Raw genomic sequence first — 20044 nt, 5'->3', positions numbered from 1 at the left:
TATATATATATATGTGTGTGTGTGTGTGTGTATATATTAAGTTCTTTTTTTCCTCTGGTCTGGTTAATTGGTGGGTAAATGATTGAAATGTTATAAAATGATTTCTGATTTGAGGCAGCTGTTGTTACTTCTAAATAGCTGTTTTTATATGAAAGGGTATACTTTTTCATGGTGTTGATGTTTTGTGAGGAAACTGGTGGTCTGTGTGACTGTTCTCATTGTGGAGATTCATGACATACACTGACAAGGCAGTTTGAGTGTTTTTTTTTTTTTGCTTTCTGTAAACTCTAAAAGCTTCAAGATTTGATTTCCCTCTGAAAATGCTATTTTCCTCACTAGCGACAACCTCTGCTGTGCATGAGCCTATTTAGATACTTTTTAACAAGTTTATGAAGCTGCAGCTTGAGGAAACAACAATGATGACATCACTTGACCTTTTGAACTTGTTAAATGGTTGTATTTAGAATTCTTTTCTCTTGAAATTCTGTTATCCTTCACTTAGATACTTTAAATGGTAAATAATTAGTTCTGATAAAGTGTTTAACTCCTTTGAAAATACTTATGCTCCTTTATAAATGCATACATTCTGCAGATTCAATGACAATTTTAGTAACTAAATGACATCAAATGAACTCGGAGCTGCATTAGAAAACTCATTATGCATATTAACATCAGATTTATGTCACATAACTAAACCTTTAGTAACTAAACAGAGGGTTGTGAGGCTTCTTTTTGTAATAAGTGTTTTATATATATATATATATATATATATATATATATATATATATATATATATATATATATATATATATTCAACAGATCCTGACATGAAAAATGTTAGCTAGATGACTGACAAAATGGTTAAAACATCTGATGTTTCTTGAAAAGTCTTGAAAATTTTGACAATCTTCTTAACCTTCAGCTTCTAATGTTTATACATACTTTGATCTGATGTGTATTTCTGACATATCTACTAATCAGAAGTGCTATTATTATATGTGACATATTCATATAGCTTCAGTTATAGGTTCATAGGTTGGTACTAGGCTATCAGCCCTAGGGCCTATACAAGCCTAGCCATAACAATTCCCTGGATATTTCTTCCCACAATATTTACTTCCCTGGACCCCTGTTTAGCAGGGCAACTGACATGATCCTCGGGGTGAATTTCATATCTCCCATCCAATTGTCAAGGTTCCTTTTGAAGAGGGCCAAGGAGGTGCTCTGCTTGACATGTATGGGAAGTCTATTCCAGAGTCTGGGGAGTCTCTGGGTCAGGAAACTATTCCTCCAGCATGTTTGTACATTGTGATGACAAGGTTTAGATCCCTGGAGCGTGTGGCTCTGAGGGATTGGGATTTCTTTAAGTGACGCATGTCCAACAGCTCAGAGTTTGACATGGCCTTGTATGTTAAGCAGAGATCGCCTCTGAATAGATGATATGCCACAGAGTATAGCTGGAGATTTTTAGACGGTCAGCATAGGGCATCTGCTTTAAGCCTGTGATTCTTTTAGTAAGGTACTTCTGTAGCCTTTCCAGCTGTTGCAGATGTCTTGTGAGGTACATACCAAATGGAGCATTGTACTCTATAACGGGTGTAATGAGGGATGCGTACAGTGGGATAATGACCTCCTTTTTTCTGGATGAAAAGCCATTAGTGATGAGGTGTGCCACATAGAAGGATTTCCTGACTGTTGTGGCAATGTGGTTATCGAAGGTGAGACCACTGTCCACCTGTGTCCCCAAGTCTGTCATCACACTTTCAGTGTTTAGTGTACTGCCACCTATGTGGTAATTCATGGTTGCATGTTTTTTTCCCAAAGGGGATAACTATACATTTCTTGGCATTGAGCTTGAGCCCATGGCTCTGGCACCAAGCATCTGTTTCTGTAAGGCCCTTTTGTAGAGTATCCACATCATATGGAGATTCAATAATGGCTCCCAGTTTGCAGTCATCTGCAGACTTTGTTAGCCAGAGTCCCTTAGTGCTGGCCTGTACTTCAGAGAAGTAGATATCAAACAAGAGCAGTCCCAAGGACTGAACCCTGAGGTACTCCACTTGTCACTTGTCTGGAGCTGGATTTGGAGTCGGCTACTTTTACAGTGTGGGTTCTGTCAGTAAGCCAGTTGGCAACCCATCGAGTGAAACAGGGATTTATGCCCAGCTTAGTAAGTTTATCTATGATTCCAGAGTGGGGGATGGTGTCGAAAGCCTTGCTGAGTTCCAGATAGGCTGTGTGGACCTTCTTACCCTCATCCACAGCTCTGGAGACTGATTCAAAGAAGTCACTCAGGTTCAGGAGACAAGATCAGCCCTTCACAAACCCAAACCGGGTGGGGTCCAGTGATTGAAGGTTGCCAATGACTTTGTTTATAAGTCCATGATAATGCGTTCCATGCCTTTGCAGATCAGGCTCGTCAGAGTGATGGGATGGTAGTTCCCTGTGTCCAAGGTGGATCCCCCCTTGTGGAGTGGGATAACTCTAGCTGTGCACCACTCAGTGGGCATGAAGCCTGAGGTGAATCTATGATTAAACATGACACTTAGAGGAGGTGCCAGTTCATTTTGTAGTTCATGTAGTACACAGCCCGGGATGTCATCTGGTCCCATGGATGCTGTATTTTTAGCTTTGGAGAGTGTGGTTTCTACCTCTGTGGCCATGATTATCGGAATAACTATAGAATGCCTTGTGGTTGTCTTTGGAATCTTTGGCAATTTTATTCTTGTAACTAGCTTTGGAGGATTTTATGAGGGATCTCAGCTTCTTACTGAGGCTGGTAAGGGAGTTTTTTGGATCCTGGTATTTTCCTCTTTTCTGCAACAGTTTCTTCTTTCTGTTGTATAGCTTGTTTATGGCAGATGGCCACCAGATCAGCTTCCTTTCTTTGGAGGAGAGTGTCGTGGTTCTATTTGGGATGGCACGATTAAATTGGACACTCTCATTTTAATGTATATTTTATGGACTCAGATTTCTTTTGTTGCTTTCATAATGCTTTTCTTTTTTGTTTTTATACTATATTCTAAGCAACAACTGCAGTGGTGGTGCTGCGGTAGCATTGTCACCTCACAGTAAGACGTTGTCCCATTCGATTCTCAGCTAGAGCGTCTTCTGTGTGGAGGCATACGTGAATGGGGCGTGCCTTCGTTGAAGGTTGTGCGTCAGGGCTGGTAACCCGGTACATAAAAATTCACTACCAAACATTAGCGGACCGGAGTTCTGCTGTGGCGACCCCTAACTAGGAAAAGCCAAAAAGAAACATACTATATTCTAAGCAGAGATGGATAATGTGTGTCTTTTGGTGTTGGAGAGGTGGTCGATATATGATTTAGTTAAGTTTTTAACTAAAACCATAAACTTTATGTTTCATGTATATGTTTGTAAATATTTTTGGGTTTTTAAAAGTAGTGCTTAATACATGTTATACATCCATGATAAGTACGTTTTCAGTAGATTTCAAGTCAACACGGAAGAAAGGTCTTTTAGTAAGTAACAACATACACATTATAGTCAATGGCTTATAAATATTTATCATTAAATATTAATGGTTTGAACAATACTGTCAAAAGAACCGGTTTGCTTAAATATATCAAAATGCATAAAGCCCGGATCATCTTTTTATAGGAAACCCATCTATTAAAAAAAGACCTACAAAAATGCTCATTTAATGGCTATGCCATTCTGGTTGATTCATGTTTTAAGACTAAGACAAGGGGAAATCTTATTCTAGGGAAAAATACTTATACTATGCCAAGAATTATAGATACAATTTCAGATAAAGATGGCATGCTAAGCATGGTTATTTTGGAAATCAATAGGGAGTATTATACTTTGATTAATACATACTGGATACCAGTACTAAGTACTAAATATGTTGACAAATATCTGGACCTGATTACTTTAAATGCAAAAGGGGAAATTATAGCAACAGGTGATTTTAACTTCCTATTATCAGACAATGATACTTCTAAAAATGCTAAAATAAAACTGACATCTCAAGCCAAGAAGTTAAATGACTTTACAAACCAGATGAGCCTGAAAGATATATATGGCCTAACAAAACATTATTCCTTATTCTATACTCACTATTCATATCGGTTTGGTACACAAACAAACATTGATAAGGTCTTTGTATCAAATAATATATACTCAAAAATAAGTGACGTATCTATAATGCAACGTAAAAAGAGAGAGAGAGAGCACACAAGGCTATGACAGTTCAGCTATTTATTCCAGATAAGTAAGCGCTTTCATGTCTTATATACACTTCATCAGACTTTAATAAACCAACTAGCATAAAACCACCTTTTTATAGGTGCATCAATTAAACTCTAATTAAATTAACCATACATCACAATTTAAAGGTATATAAAAATATTCAAATAAAAACCTCTATAAATGCTTATTAAATTCTATATAAATTAATATAAATATATATACATATATATATATATATATATATATATATATATATATATATATAAAGAATATATAAATATGTATAGAAAATATTTATATATAAAAAAATATATACAATTCAAAACACAGTCAATTCTTCAGAGATCTCTCAGATAAAAATGGTTTTAGCACTATTTTGTTATTCATGCCATATCCCTTATCAGCCTGCATCCTAAGGATCCATTTGATTTCACGCTGTTCTGTGTGCGCCCTAAGGTTACCTAACCTGCATGTCCTAGAAACTAATTCAAGTACTAAAAAAGCAAATCTATGAGTAGTGTTATTCTGTAGACTATGTCTTGCCAGCGCATTCCCTTCATCCTCTCTATTCATTGCATAAGTATGTTCTCTAACCCTGTCTCTTAGGGTACGATTTTTCACTCCGATGTAAAAACTTAGGCATTTCATGCAGTAAGCAAGATAAATAACATCTCTAGTCTTACAGTCTGAATAATGCTTAAAAACATATCTATATTGAGTAGAAGGATGTATGAATTCATTCTTATTACACATATACTGACACTGATTACATCCCCTGCAAGCAAATGTGCCTTGCCATTTAGATTCAACCCTTTTTGGTAAAATCAGAAATTAATATCTGCCAATTATCATTAATAATGTTGATTATGGTTTTATTATTACTAGTATAGGTTTTCATAGCTAGAGATTTACTTGTTTGATTCTTGTGACTAGTGGAGCATGGCTAACGACAATGGCATTGAACTGGAGTATAATCCGATATGAAAAGGAACAATCACAAAGATTGATACCTTACAAAAAATGCTGTTTTCTTATCAAAATCCTTTACTGAACTATGTTGAAGATGAAACAGATAATGTAAGTGAATTTAATGAGACTGAGAATATTATGCTATTAAAACATGATCTCGAGGGGAATATCTTTCAGTTAAAATGTCTCCAGTGGCAGCGGAGACATATGGAGGCTTGTTTAAATCTGAAGATAGTGCCCAGAGGTCTGAGAATTCTAAAAATGCTGACTTATGGAACTGCATTTTCCGACCTGCTATCCAAATGGCAGAGTTTTAATTATGAACCCAATTATGGGTACATGAACTTATTGATAGAACACTATAATATGCTTGAGAATCAGTTGAAAGTAAAAATTAATGACATACAAGATAAATTAATTGCCTTAATGATGACTGCTAAATTGAACATTTTTATTGAGCAGTAAATAATGCAGATTTCTACACTTGAACATACACTTTTAATACAGAAAAAGAATAAAATACATAGAGATCTCAAAGATTTCAAAAAAGGGGAGGTCTTTGCTTGGCCGAGAAATGCATCGATTGGACGCCAGGCTGAAGGAACGAATGCTAATACCCAATCAGCTGTTGTATCCACAATGCCAGCTGTCTCTGATGTTGTGAATGATGTTCCTATGACATACATGTCAACTAGAGATGCCCTTGGACCTGATGTGAGGAAGAAAATTAAAGATGTAGAGAAACAACCTACGGAATGTGCTTTTCCGGTTTTCCTCTAACGATAAAGCAGCACAGAGCTCAGAATGTTCACTCGCAGAGCAGGGGGAGAAAGAGGAGGAAAGACTCAGAAAAAGACCAAACTCAAAACAAAAGAGCTTGGAGCAGACTGACATTGGACTAATTTCTACTGGACTAGTACATAACATCTCTACTTATGTTTTGACTTCTAGTGAATTATCTCTTCTTAACAAAGATTTGTCCTTTATTCCATCATTAATCAGTGAAAATACAGAGCATATAATTGACATTAAGAAGTTTTGTAGGAATGTGATGTTAGAAGTTATATATGGAAATACCAATAATAATGAGAATACTCAATGTTTTAGAAAGCCCTCTGTTTTTACGCCAGTACTGCATCCACTTTTAGAAGCATTCGAGAAAACTTGTGAGAAAGATATTATGAGTTTAAATAATAAGAAATGTGATTTTTATAATCTTAATGCTGGTGAATTTGATGCCCTATGCTCTTTAAAGAAGAATGCTGAAATAACAATCTGTCTTGCTGATAAAGGGGGCGTGATTGTGATAATGAATAGTACTGACTATTTTACAAAAATGAATGAAATGTTGCAGGAAGCTGATATATATGCTAAACTTGACTATAATCAGTTGAACAGATTGATTTATGAAGTACATGCAACTTTATATAACTTTTTAATGTCAGGTATTATTGATTCCAATCTTTATAAATATTTTTTTAGTTGAAAATCCTTATATACCAAGCATAAGAGAGCTTCCAAAAATTCATAAAGATGGCACAAACCCCCCTCTCAGATCCATTGTCTCGAATCAGGGTTGGTTAACAGAAGCTATTTCGATATATTTAGAGAAGCAGTTGAGACCAATAGATGATGTTACTGATACTATTTTGAAAGATACCTATGATTTCCTTTCTTCTGTATCCAATTTTATGCACACTGATATGTTAGAATCAAATATTATGTTTGTAACCTTGGATGTTGTTTCACTCTTTACCAAGATACCAAACGAAATAGGGATAGAATATATTAGAGTTTTTAAGGGACATGAATGTTTCTAGTGAAAACATTCAATTATATTGTTTTTATTAGAACTGGTATTAAATAAAAATGTTTTCTCCTTTAGAGATGAATATTTCCTTCAAATAAATGGAGTAGCCATGGGTACCCCATGTGCTAACTCCTTTGCAAATATAGTGATGGCACATTGGGAAAGGAATTTTGTTATGATGAATGATAGATACTCTAGATACATTCTTTATTATAAACATTTTGTTGATGATGTCTTCTTTTTATGGAATGGACCCTTGAGTGAGTTGTTGAGTTTTATAAAATATATTAATTCTACCATGACATTTCTTAAATTCACTGCAGAATGGTCACTAGAGGAGATAGTATTCTTAGATGTATCCCTGACATTGGATGGGAACCAAATTAAAACAGAAATGCATGGGAAGGAATGTAGAAAAAATAATCTTCTTCATAGGTAAAGTATGCATCCCCAGCATATATATAATAATGTTGTACAAAGCCAAGCTCTTAGGATCTCTAGATTAACAAGCTCACATTTAGCTTGTGATAGAGCTTTGAATACTCTGCAAAGTGATTTTAAAGAGAGAGGTTATAAACCAAGAGAATATGCAAAACTGGGGATCCCAAGCTTTATTGATAGAACTAATACAGGGAGACCAGTTTTTAGTAATGATTTAGCCACTGGAAGCTCTGAAAACATCTCTAATAGAGATAGTAACCCTCAGAGATGTAGGCTGGTTTTACCTTATACTAGCAATAATAAAAGCATAACCAACATTATTAATGATAATTGGCAGATATTAATTTCTGATGAAAAATTAAGAAACATAGTTGGAGAGAAACCGAGTTTTTCGTATTGTAATCATAAATCTCTTAAAAGGCTGCTATGCTACAATGACAACATGGGTTTACCAAAAAGGGTTGAATCTAAATGGCAAGGCACATTTGCTTGCAGGCGATGTAATCAGTGTCAGTATATGTGTAATAAGAATGAATTCATACATCCTTCTTCTCAATATAGATATGTTTTTAAGCATTATGCAGATTGTAAGACTAGAGATGTTATTTATCTTGCTTACTGCATGAAATGTCCAAGTTTTTACATTGGAATGGCAAATCGTACCCTAAGAGACAGGATTAGAGAACATATTTATGCAATGCATATAGAGGATGAAAGGAATGCGCTGGCAAGACATATTCTATAGAATAACACCACTCATAGATTTGCCTTTTTAGTACTTGAATTAGTTTTTAGGACATGCAGCTTAGGTAACTTTAGGGCACACACAGAACAGTGTGAAATCAAATGGATCCTTAGGATGTAGGCTGATAAGGGATATGGCCTAAATGACAAAATAGTGCTAAAACCATTTTTATCTGAGAGATCTCTGAAGAATTGACTGTGTTTTGAATTGTATATATTTTTTATATACAAATATTTTCTATACATATTTATATATATTCCTTATATATATTTTTATATTAATTTATATAGAATTTAATAAGCTTTTTTAGAGGTTTATATTTGAATATTTTGATATACCTTTAAATTGTGATGTGTGGTTAATTCAATTAGAGTTTAATTGATGCACCTATAAAAAGGTGATTTTATGCTAGTTAGTTTATTAAAGTATGTTGAAGTGTCTATAAGACGTGAAAGTGCTTACTTATCTGGAATAAATAGCTGAACTGTCATAGCCTTGTGTGCTCTCTCTCTCTCTCTCTCTCTCTTTTACATTGGATTTTGTTTCTATTCACCAGCTTCATTCACCAGCCACTTGTTTTATTATTTGATGTATCTATAATGACTTGTCCACTTTCAGACCATAATGCTATAAACTTTACATTAACTATGCATACAGATGATTTAAGATTTCCACAGAGAATTCCTAATTACATAACTGAGTTAAAAGACTTTAGGGAATGGATAAGGAAAGAAATAGACATGTTTATGGAAACAAGTGATAATGGTGAAGTGACTGATCCTATACTATGGGACACCTTTAAAGTTGATATATATATATATATATATATATATATATATATATATATATATATATATAGTAGAATAAATTCTTGGTACCTTAAAGAAAGGAGAGAGTGGGACAGAGAACTTTTAGACTTACAAAAAAACATGGACAAGATAAAAATGAATGCAAAACCAAATAACAAAGTAGCACATAATGAAATTACTAAGTTAAATGAAAAATACTTAGAAGTTCAGAATCATAAGGTAGCCATAAACCTGGAAAAATTGAAATTACAGTCTTATGCTGTAAATCCTAAATATCTACATAAAATAGCGGCAAGATCCAAAAAAGTAAACAATCAAAATCTTATTAATGAGATTAAATATAAAAGTGATGGTTCAGTTAAGAGTACATCTAGCTTAATGGACATAGTAAAAGTGTTCAAAAACTACTATAAAGATATAAATAATAAGACACTACTTTTGGAGACAGATAATGTAATAAATACTTTTATGCAAGAAAATATAACTACTAAGGTATCTATGCAACAAAATAACATATTAAATAAACAAATAACACTAACAGAAGTGAAAGAGCAAATAAAAAATTTAAATGATAATAAAGCTCCAGGACTGGATAGAATAATTCCTGAACTATATAAGATTGTTCCTGTATATATAATAAAGAAAATGATGAGTACCTTTACTATGGTTACGCAACAATGTATAACACCCCCATCATGGAAATATTCAATTATCTCCCCCATTTTAAAACAAGGTAAGGACCCCCAAATCTTGTGATTCATATAGGCCAATTTCATTACTAAACACTGATTATAAACTTTTCATGACAACATTAGCTAATAGGATAAAAAAATATTACCTAAGCTAATACATAATGATCAGATAGGGTTCATTCTTCATAGAAAAGTGCAAGATAACATTATTAAATTACTATCATTAATAGACATAGCATGCAAATACAAAAAACAACTAACTATTATCAGCCTAGACATAGAACAGGCTTTTGATTCTATTAGTTAGTTTTATCTACAAAGAATTCTGGTTGGTTTTGAATTCTCCTCAGATTTTGTCAACTTATTAATGGAAATTTATAGTGGGGCACAAGCTTATGTGAAAATCGGATCATGTCTATTCTCACCACTAAAAATCCTCACAGGATCTAGACAAGGTTGTCCTTTGTCACCATTATAGTTTGCTCTTTCAATGGAACCTTTTGCTGCATATATTAGAAACAAGAAAAATATAAAAGGATTTCAAGTTAATAAGGACTATTGTCCTAAGATACAATTATTTGCTGATGATATGTTGTTAATGTTGGGTGATATTGATGGTTCTTTGCATAATGTTATAAATAACTTAAGCAAGTTTGAAAGAATTTCAGGGCTTACATTTAATCATAATAAATCCAAAATATTGCTAATTAATAAAAAGATCAACAAAAACCTAAGAAAGAATAACCTGTTTAATTGGGAGAATGATGTATTAGAATATTTGGTTGTCAGTATAAAGAGTACATGGAAAGAGTCTGTTAAACTAAACTATAATAATTTAATAACCACCATTAGTGAACTAATCAAAAGTTGGAATAAAATGTTCTTCACAATGGAGGATAGGCTCTCTTTAATTAAAATGTTAATTTTACCTGCAATTTTGTTTTATATATAGTCATTGATACTACCCCCTCCCAAAAGCTTATTTAAAAAAATTAGATTCCATGCTACTTAATAAATTTTTACGGTTCCCCTTAAAACCTAGGATTGCATATAAATGGCACATTACAGCTTCAAACATTTTGGGATAGCATTCCCTAGCTTAGATCTTTATTTCAAATCAGTTATAATTAATGTAATATTACATTGGATCTTACCTACCTATATATCTGGCTGGAAAATAATGCATAAGATTCATATAACTGATTTCAGAACTATAGAAAATCAATTTAAGGAACAATATGGAATAAGTAGAGTTCATTGGCTTTTACGTGAATTTTATTTATTTAATAAGAAGTTTGATCATTTTTCTTATGGCATTAATCAAATATTTAATAACTTTAAAAATATAATTGATTGTAATTACAACATTAAATACTTTTATTTTTTTATATTCCTTATAACATACTCACCTGATTGCCTAGATTCTTTCAACATCATTGCGATGCAAAAATTAAAGGAAAATTACTTGATATTCTGGCATCAGTTTATTGAAAATAAGAGTATTAAACCACTAAACTCTCTTCTATGTAGTTTTGATAATAGTCAAGACAGTTGGTTGTTTAAACACTCATTAGGGCAGTTTATAGAAAACAAAATGAGAATATCAATCAACCTAGAGACTGAATCTATACCTAGTTTGATCCAGCTTTTTATTAGGTGTCTTGAAAAGACAAATGATCAGAAATTAGTATCTGACATCTATAAGATACTAAGAGAAGGCACTCTAAAGTTTGACTCAGATTTTTGGAATTACTATGTAAAGATTAATGCAGAACAAATATCTGATGAATCCAAAAAAAACTGTTATTGAAATCTATGTATGGTACCTCTTCTTCATTATATTGGAGATTGTATACATGGAAATGTTCTACACTCCACATAAAATAAATCTTATACTCAAAAACAGTGAAAGTAAATGTCAGAAATGTGATGATTTACTAGAGGCCAACTGGGTTCATGTGTTCATTGAATGTAGAAATTTTGTTTAATACTGGAAAGACTTCAAATATTTTGTAAAGGCTTTATGGTCTGATAACTGTCATATTTCTAACTCACTAATCCTATTCAATGTTCCTATACCTAATGTAATACCTAAATCTCAGATTCAGTTACTCTGGTCAATTCTTGCAATTGCCAGAAAAGTTATTACTTTCAACTGGAAAAGTAAACAAGATTTGATGTTTAAAGAATGTATTAATTTAGCAAAAGTTGTTTGTAAAAAAGAACTGCAAACCATTTGTTATAAAACTCATAACATTATTCATAAAAAAATAGCATGGAAAAATTGGAAAACCTTTTGAACAAATACTGATAGCTTTTCATGGATAAAGTGATTGTTTATCATGGATAAATGTAAATATTGTAAAGAGTTTTGTTATTGTTTTATTGTATTTGTTATATGTACATTTGTGTATGTTTATAATGAAAACAAAATAAAAATGTTTTTGGAAAAAAAACTTAGAATCTATGCCAAAAATGGACATTTTCAAAAATATGTAAAAGGAATAAATGCGTGCTCAAAATAATTTGCATGTTGTTAAAAAAGCATGGGATTTTAGTTACTTTTAGCACTACTGAAATAAAAAGTGGTGGTATATTGAAGTTCAGAAAATGAATCAGAGCTGTTTCATATTTTTAGGAAGAAATACAGAAAATTAATAAATAAATTGTTAAATGTAAACTAGAGTATTATATTTTATCTGAAGATAATTTTAAAACATCTGAATTAAAAGGTGCAAAAATGGAACTGTGTGCAAATAGTTAATATAATTAGGGTATCTAGTAAACTCACCCAGTCAAAAGCTACTGTGATGTTAAGTACAAAATCCTATATCATACTATTGCACTTAAATTAATTCTCCTAATATTTTGAGACATTTCATGTGTAAGAAACTAGGAATGGTAAAATACCTTCCCAGTGTTGAGGCAAACTATACATATATATATATATATATATATATATATATATATATATATATATATATATATATATATACTAGTAGTCACGAACTTACAGAGGTCTTGAATGACCCATGCAGAACAAGTGATACAGAGTTATGCCAGATGCAGTTCATAGTATAACAATAATCTAGATGAAGAGATGATAGCATACTCAATTCCAGATTATCTGCAGAGATGAGTAGGTACTGATTTTCAAAGAAGCTGTATATCATATATGTGTGGATTATTATTTCAAGTTTCCTGAAATATAAAAAACCCTGTCTAAACAAGTGTAAACAAGTGGATTTGTAATTAATGCATTAAAGTCTAGTCAGGGGTACCCTGATGTTTTCAATGGTCTTCAGTAAAAAAGTTAGGAATTCAGGGGATTTGTGCATAAGCAGGAATTTAGACATATAACATCCATTCCAATTATTCACAATCTAATGGACAAGAGCCAAGAACTCTTCAGATAGAAATCTCACAAGACAATCCAGTAGCAATATCATGGAGGATTGTCATCTCACAATTTTGGAATACAGGAATACTGTTTGCAAAGGCTCATTCCCTCAACAGCTCAGCTGTTAATGGATAGACATTTGAAAAACAAATTATCTGCTTCAGATGCATTACTGATATGTGAAAGTAAATACAAAATAATGGAAAATAAAGTAAGGATGCAAAAGCCATGGGAAGGTTTGCAGTCTGAAGGTTAAGTATCTGATAAAATAACTGCACCAATATATTATGCTGCTCATTGGGAGAATAGAAATCAGAAAATGGAAACATCGTTGTAAGACAAATATATTCAGGGAAGATGGGCAACCAGAAGTGTTACAACTAATACTATAATTTGCGACAGAGATTATGTGAACTTGTTATTTAAAAGCTACAGGAGGAGGTTGTTGTATTTATGTCTTCAATTTAAATTGCAGAGCAGCAAGAATTGCCACATCCCCATCCCCAAAATCAGATGTTGAGTGTGTTGAATCCTATCAAATATTTTATATTTGGAAGACTGGTAAAGAAACTTGGCAGACATGTATAGACAAAGGAGAGTTAAAAAATAGGGTTCCATACATTTTGTTGATCTTTCCATTGGTCAAAGGATTTTCAAGTGTCAGAATTGATTTAAGGTACACTTTGTCAAGGGTTACATTGTCAATGTGTACAATGTCAAATGGTGGATAAGTGGAAGTGGGTAGTAATGCCAGAAATGTCTTCTGTAATGAAAGTTTTAGCACTGGGGTTGGATGTGTATGCGAATGTGTGAGTTCTTGCTGGTTAGGGCTTAAGTAAGGGATACTGAAGGGAACAGATTAATTGATTTGCTTGGGTATTGATGTGTGTGTGTGTGTGTGTGTGTGTGTGTGTGTGTGTGTGTGTGTGTGTGTGTGTGTGTGTGCTTTTCTCATTTAGTGGTACTATACTATTAGTCACAAGGTACATACTATCATAATATGTAGGGTTGGGGATGGGTTATGGGTAGAGCTAGGGCTACTCCTGCTAGCTATGAAACCCCCTGGGCCTAATACTACTCAGTGAGATTAAGCCTGCAAGTTAGTTTTTATTTATTTATTTATTGCTTAACTGAAAGAAAAAGGAAACTGTTTTTTATCAGTTTAGTGACTTGAGGAAATAGCACATCAATGAAAGACAAATATTGCCATTTTCTTCCATCAAATATGTCTTATTGATTTGTTTTCATGAGCAATAGTTATACACTCAAAAAGTGATAGTAAGACTGAAAAGATGCATTTATTAAACTGTCTTTGAAATGTAAACCAAATGATATTATGAGATGTAAAAAAGCAGCAGCAACAGGACATCCACACGTATGGCAAGTGCAATGGCTCAAAACAGAACCAAAACTCATAACCAAAAAAGGCCAGCATTCAAGTGAAAGGTTATAACTTACTTTATTATAAAGTCAATAAGCAGTCAACAGACCAGTTTCGGCCTTTATCAATGTATATCACATAAACTGCAAACCAATTATATTTTAATAGTAGAAACATCATAGTCAGCAGATACATACCAACCAATTGATACCCAACACTATAAATGTTCATTCAGACCAGGTGAAAAAAGACCACCCAGTCTGACAATCCAAGTTTTTTTCTTTTTTGTTTAAAATGTTTTGCCATCCAGCTTTGAAATTCCTATTGCCATGTACCTTATCTGTGACAATACATTTAAATTGGGAAGTAGGATGTTTAATGTTATGCTTATATGGTGCATTAGTACTAGTTTTATTCCTAATGTTACTAAGGTGTTCAGAAATACGTAATCTAATAGGTCTTGAAGTCTGACCAACATAGAATGCTGAACACATACATACAGCTATATATACCACCAAATCAGTACTACAATTGGCAAAAATCTTTATATGGAATACACAAGATGTATATTTACTAGTGAATTCCTGCATTTGGCACATATGACTACAAAAGGAACAGTAACCACACGGGAATCATCCCACCAATTTTCCACCATCTAATGTGCTTTGAATGATATTTATTGAAGGCGATTTGTGTTTATAATGATTAAAAAATCCCCCTAATGTTTTGCCTCTCCTGAAAGAAAAATGGCATCTGACATCCAAAGGACTATTTAGTTGTTTGTCAGCTAATAAAATGCACCAATGTTATTGCACTAGGTCCATAAAACAAAAGGTGTTACATCCATAACTAGTAATAAATCTAATGGTCCTATCACTCACCCCTCTCTTAGATTGATATTTCAATAAGTCACCTCTATGTAAAGTTTGTACCTCTCTACTAGTCTGAAGTATGTGTGACTTAGCATACTCACGTTGACCAAACCTTTCCATCAAGTCCTTCTCTTGAAATTTAAACTCATGATTATTAGAACAAATTCTCCGAACCCTCATAAATTGAGATTTTGGAATGTTTTGAATAACGTGTTTTGGATGACAGCTGGAGGCATGGAGTAAAGTATTAGAATGGAATGGTTTCCCATCCTGTTGTCTTTTCAAGGAGACATCCAAAAATGAGATACATTCCATATCATAATTTACTGTAAATTGGATCCCCCACTTGTTTTCATTTAAATAAGTATTCAAGCATCAGAGTTCCAAACCATCCAGCAGTCATCCAAAAATCTCTACCAAATGTCTATTTCATCCAAAAACAAATGATGGTCATCACCATAGATAATTTGCTGTTCCAAATATCCCATTTATTTATTTTATTTTACATTTGTTAACCGGGATAGTCCGAGTGGACACAGGTCCATTTTCAGCGGAGGCCCGGGTATAAAAGCTCCACATGTGGATAGTTACATAAGAGTTAAACAGTTGCAGTTTTATACAGTCACATATAGATACCAGTACAGAATTATAGGATTATATGCATACTTGGAATATATACATACTTAAACTTAACATTGTAGTTTTCTTGTTCGAACTTAGACATTTTTAGTGGTACAAGGCTGAAAAAGGTAGCATGTCATTCAGTAGTACAATACATATGAGAATGAGACTAAGTCTGAAACATTGACTATTTTACAGATAGCCGGGTAGTGAAGAGAGTGGTAAGCTGGTTAGTCAGGGTTGGTACAGGGGCCCATGAAAAGGTCGGCATAAATGGAGGCAAAAGATGCACCCATAGACATGCCTTTGAGTTGTAAAAAACAACTACCATTAAAATAAAAAAACATTCTTGGTGAGAACATGTTCTGCCAAACAGAGGAGAAAAGTGTTAAAGCCAGGACTATATAATGGAATCTTACACAACCACTATTCTAAGGCAGAAAGCCCTGCCCAATGAGGAATGCATGTATATAAATAAGTGTCATCAAGGATGCACATAATCCATCCCAGATCCAATTGGGTGTCAGACACAATATTGAAAAATTCCATAGTGTCCTATATGCGTGCCCTCATTATGTTGTCATAAAGGCTGATAATGGCTCAGTAAGAGAGCCATTACCAGAGACAATACACCTGCCTGGTGGTTGTGTAGCATTCTTATGTATTTTAGAAAGTATGTACAAATATTGTGGTAATGGATCTTTAACCCTAAGATGGTAAGAAGTTTTTTCACTAATGATTCCCTCACTGACTGCCAGCTGCAAAAATGCATCAGTTTCACACTTAAACCTAGGTGTAGGGTCAATGGACATGGCTGCATAAAATTGGCCATCCTTCAATTACCTCTCTGCCTCAGGCAAGTACATAGACCAATCCATGACCACTGTAGTCCCACCTTTATCTGCGGCAATGATTACTATGATTTGTTTGGGTCTATATTATATGCTCAAAGAGACATTTCTTCGAACATATAATCATTTAGACCTGAAGAGTGAGTGCTCTAAAGCGCGAAGGGCCACGTCTGTGAATTTTTTCCTCAGGAAAAAAAATTCAGTTGGCCGTTATCGGGAATTGCCCCTTTTCCCAACATAAAGTGATCCTGGAGTTGGTATATTTAGTAGGGAGGGTGTGGGGGGTTGATTAGCATTTTGAAGTTTGCGTTTTTGTGCACGGCCTCGTGAATTTTTTCCCGAGGAAAAGATTTGCGAATGTGGCAGTTCATGCTTTAGAGCATTCGCTTTTTAGGTGGTGATGATTATATGTTAGAAGAAAAGTCTCTTCGAGCATATAATATAGACCCGTTTTTATTTTTCCTCAGGTTCTTTAAAGCTTTAACTTCTAATGTAGTTAGATTGTTAGAAATAAGCTTTTTATCAAATTATACACCAAATGTCTTCCTGCTTGAAGGCTGCATAGCCTGGTATGCTTTATTGTCTTATATAGATTTCAGAAACAAGATTGCAGTATCTGCAGAACAAGTGTCATATGGTTTACAGTCACAGTAAAATGTCAGTAGGAAATGTTGTCATTGTATGAAGTGCCAGGCAGTGTTCAATGCTAAGGATATTATTAAAAATATGTCTGCCCTGCACCCAGGCAGTCCCCATGATTCACATGCATGGCACATATCAGCTATATTGCTGCTTCTAGCAAGGTCCCTTTCCACATGGCATTATAGTAAGCAAGTAAGAACAAGCACAAGGGTTGGAATATCTGTGTAGTGCTACATGCATTATATACTTATACCTTACCACCCCCACCCCCCCAAACATACATTTGTTCTGCTTGCAGGTGATGCTTGACTCTCCCCCTCCATTGCTTTGTCAAATGTCACCCATTTATAATCCACGTAGAACACAGCACATGTAGAGGCTTACAACATCACCAAATGGATATTCAGGCTGCTTCATGCTTCTGCTGCCTACAGACATGTAGTGGGGAACTGCAGTGCTCCACTGCCACAGCCTGCAAACTGGTTGCATCCTGTGCCATGCTATATAATGTTATACTGCAGAAACAAGTGTGGCATGCTCAAAGCGTGGCTGTGTTAGGATCAGGCCGATACTCCAGAGACATTGAAACTGTAGAAAATCATCTGCAGAGGACAGTGAGTCAGAACAAGAGAAAGTACATGTCAGACATCAACCCCAAATGGTGATGGGCACAATACATTGAGGTTAGAATTATGGATCACAATGAGCACACAATGGCAGTATAGTGACAGCAGTGCCATAGAGACTATGTATGATGCATGCAGTCTTAATGACACTCTGTGCTGGGCAGTACCTAGTCCATTGTGCTTCAGACATTACCATGTATACTATACAGGATGTAGTCGCTTGCAGTCATCATCATGTGCAAAGGTGCCATGGAGCACAATGACATGACTGCCAACACAAACTGGGTAGTGGGATCATGTCACAGGAAGTGGAGACTGGGGTTGTTTCATGTGGAAACATGCTCTGTTTCAGGGGTGCTTCCTCTTATAACAGGGATTAGGTGTCACTACATAACTAAAAATGTCTTCCACTCCACTAGCACTGTGTGACAGGACTCAGGCCTTCTCAAGGCAGGAAATGTGTGCTACTGTGGTGTCTTGACAGGGATGAAGTTCACTGGTGAGATATGCTGCCAGTGGAAGTTGGGTGTTATCACCACCCAAAATGAGCAGTGGCAGAATGTCATACACTTTCTGACTCTGGTGCAGGTTGTACTCTGCTAGAATCTTCATATTATGTATCGGTGCCCCAGGTATATACCCTACTCCATCCATGGACAATCATGATATTACATGCAGTGTTGATGGCACTTGATGTCCTCCATATCAAGTGGCAGTGGAGACAATGTGCATCACCACAGACTTAATGAAACCAGTTGTAATCATATGTCTGACATCCATGTCTTCATGGAGCTGCTCATAATGCTGGTCAGAGAATGGGTAACCTGTACATTACCATCCTAATTGGAGAACAAATATTCTCTAGCATGGTGTTAATATACAGGTAATGCCTGCTCAAAAAGTTCTGCTGCATCATGACAACATATTAAGTTGCAGCGAAGTTCGTAATGTAAAAAAGCTAACGGCCGCCAATATATTATGCTTGCTAAACAATACTTTGTTTTTTATTGAATGTAAAGTTTAAATAAAATGTAAAAAAAAGAAAGAAAAGTGTGATATGTGTGTATATATATTTCTCTCTGTGTATGTGCATATATGAGTCTGCTTGCATACTTGCATAAGTGTGTGTTTGAGACAGAGAGAGACAGAGGTAGAGAGAGAGAGAGAGAGAGAGAGAGAGAGAGAGAGAGAGGGATAGATTACTAACTACAGCATGCAGTCCCATAAACCATTATGAACATTTTTTTAATGAGATTAATGAACCTCTGGCCTTATTGATTGAATATATTTCACTAATTGATATTGATTTATCCAGGAAACTAAACAGCAACATCAGGAACAGTAAACGAGAGGTGTTGCTATGTCTTACAATTTTGGAGGGAGAGGATGTGGAAAAAGATTTGCTATGCCTTACATTCATTTTTCTTTTCATTCATTTACTCTCAAGGAGACATAAGAGGATGTGTTTACTCAGCAAACTTGATGTTAGGTGCAGTGTGTGTGCACGTGTGTGTGTTTGTTTCTGTCTATGTGCATATATGTGTGTGATTTTTTTGTCTGTCTATGATATTAAATGTATGTGTTTCTTTTTAAGTGACTGTGTGTGTGTGTGTGTGTGCGTGCGTGCGTGTGTGTGTGTGTGTGTGTGTGTGTGTGTGTGCGCGCGCGCGCGTGTGTGTCTGTGTGTGTGTGTGAGTGTGTGTGCCTGTGTCTGTATGTTTGTGCTTATAGGTTCATAGGTTAGTACTAGGCTATCGGCCCTAGGGCCTATGCAAGCCTAGCCATAACAATTCCCTGGATATTTCTCCCCACAATATTTACTTCTCCAGGCCCCTGTCTAGCAGGGCTACTGACATGATCCCTGGGGTAAATTTCCTATCTCCCATCCAATCATCAAGGTTCCTTTTGAAGAGGGCCAAAGAGGCGCTCTGCTTGATATGTATAAGGCAGTCTATTCCAGAGTATGG

Source organism: Protopterus annectens, chromosome 8.part0 (genome assembly GCF_019279795.1).
Source record: "Protopterus annectens isolate FY-2018-M chromosome 8.part0, PAN1.0, whole genome shotgun sequence".
Lineage (NCBI taxonomy): Eukaryota > Metazoa > Chordata > Ceratodontiformes > Protopteridae > Protopterus > Protopterus annectens.
This window is presented reverse-complemented; position numbering follows the sequence as displayed.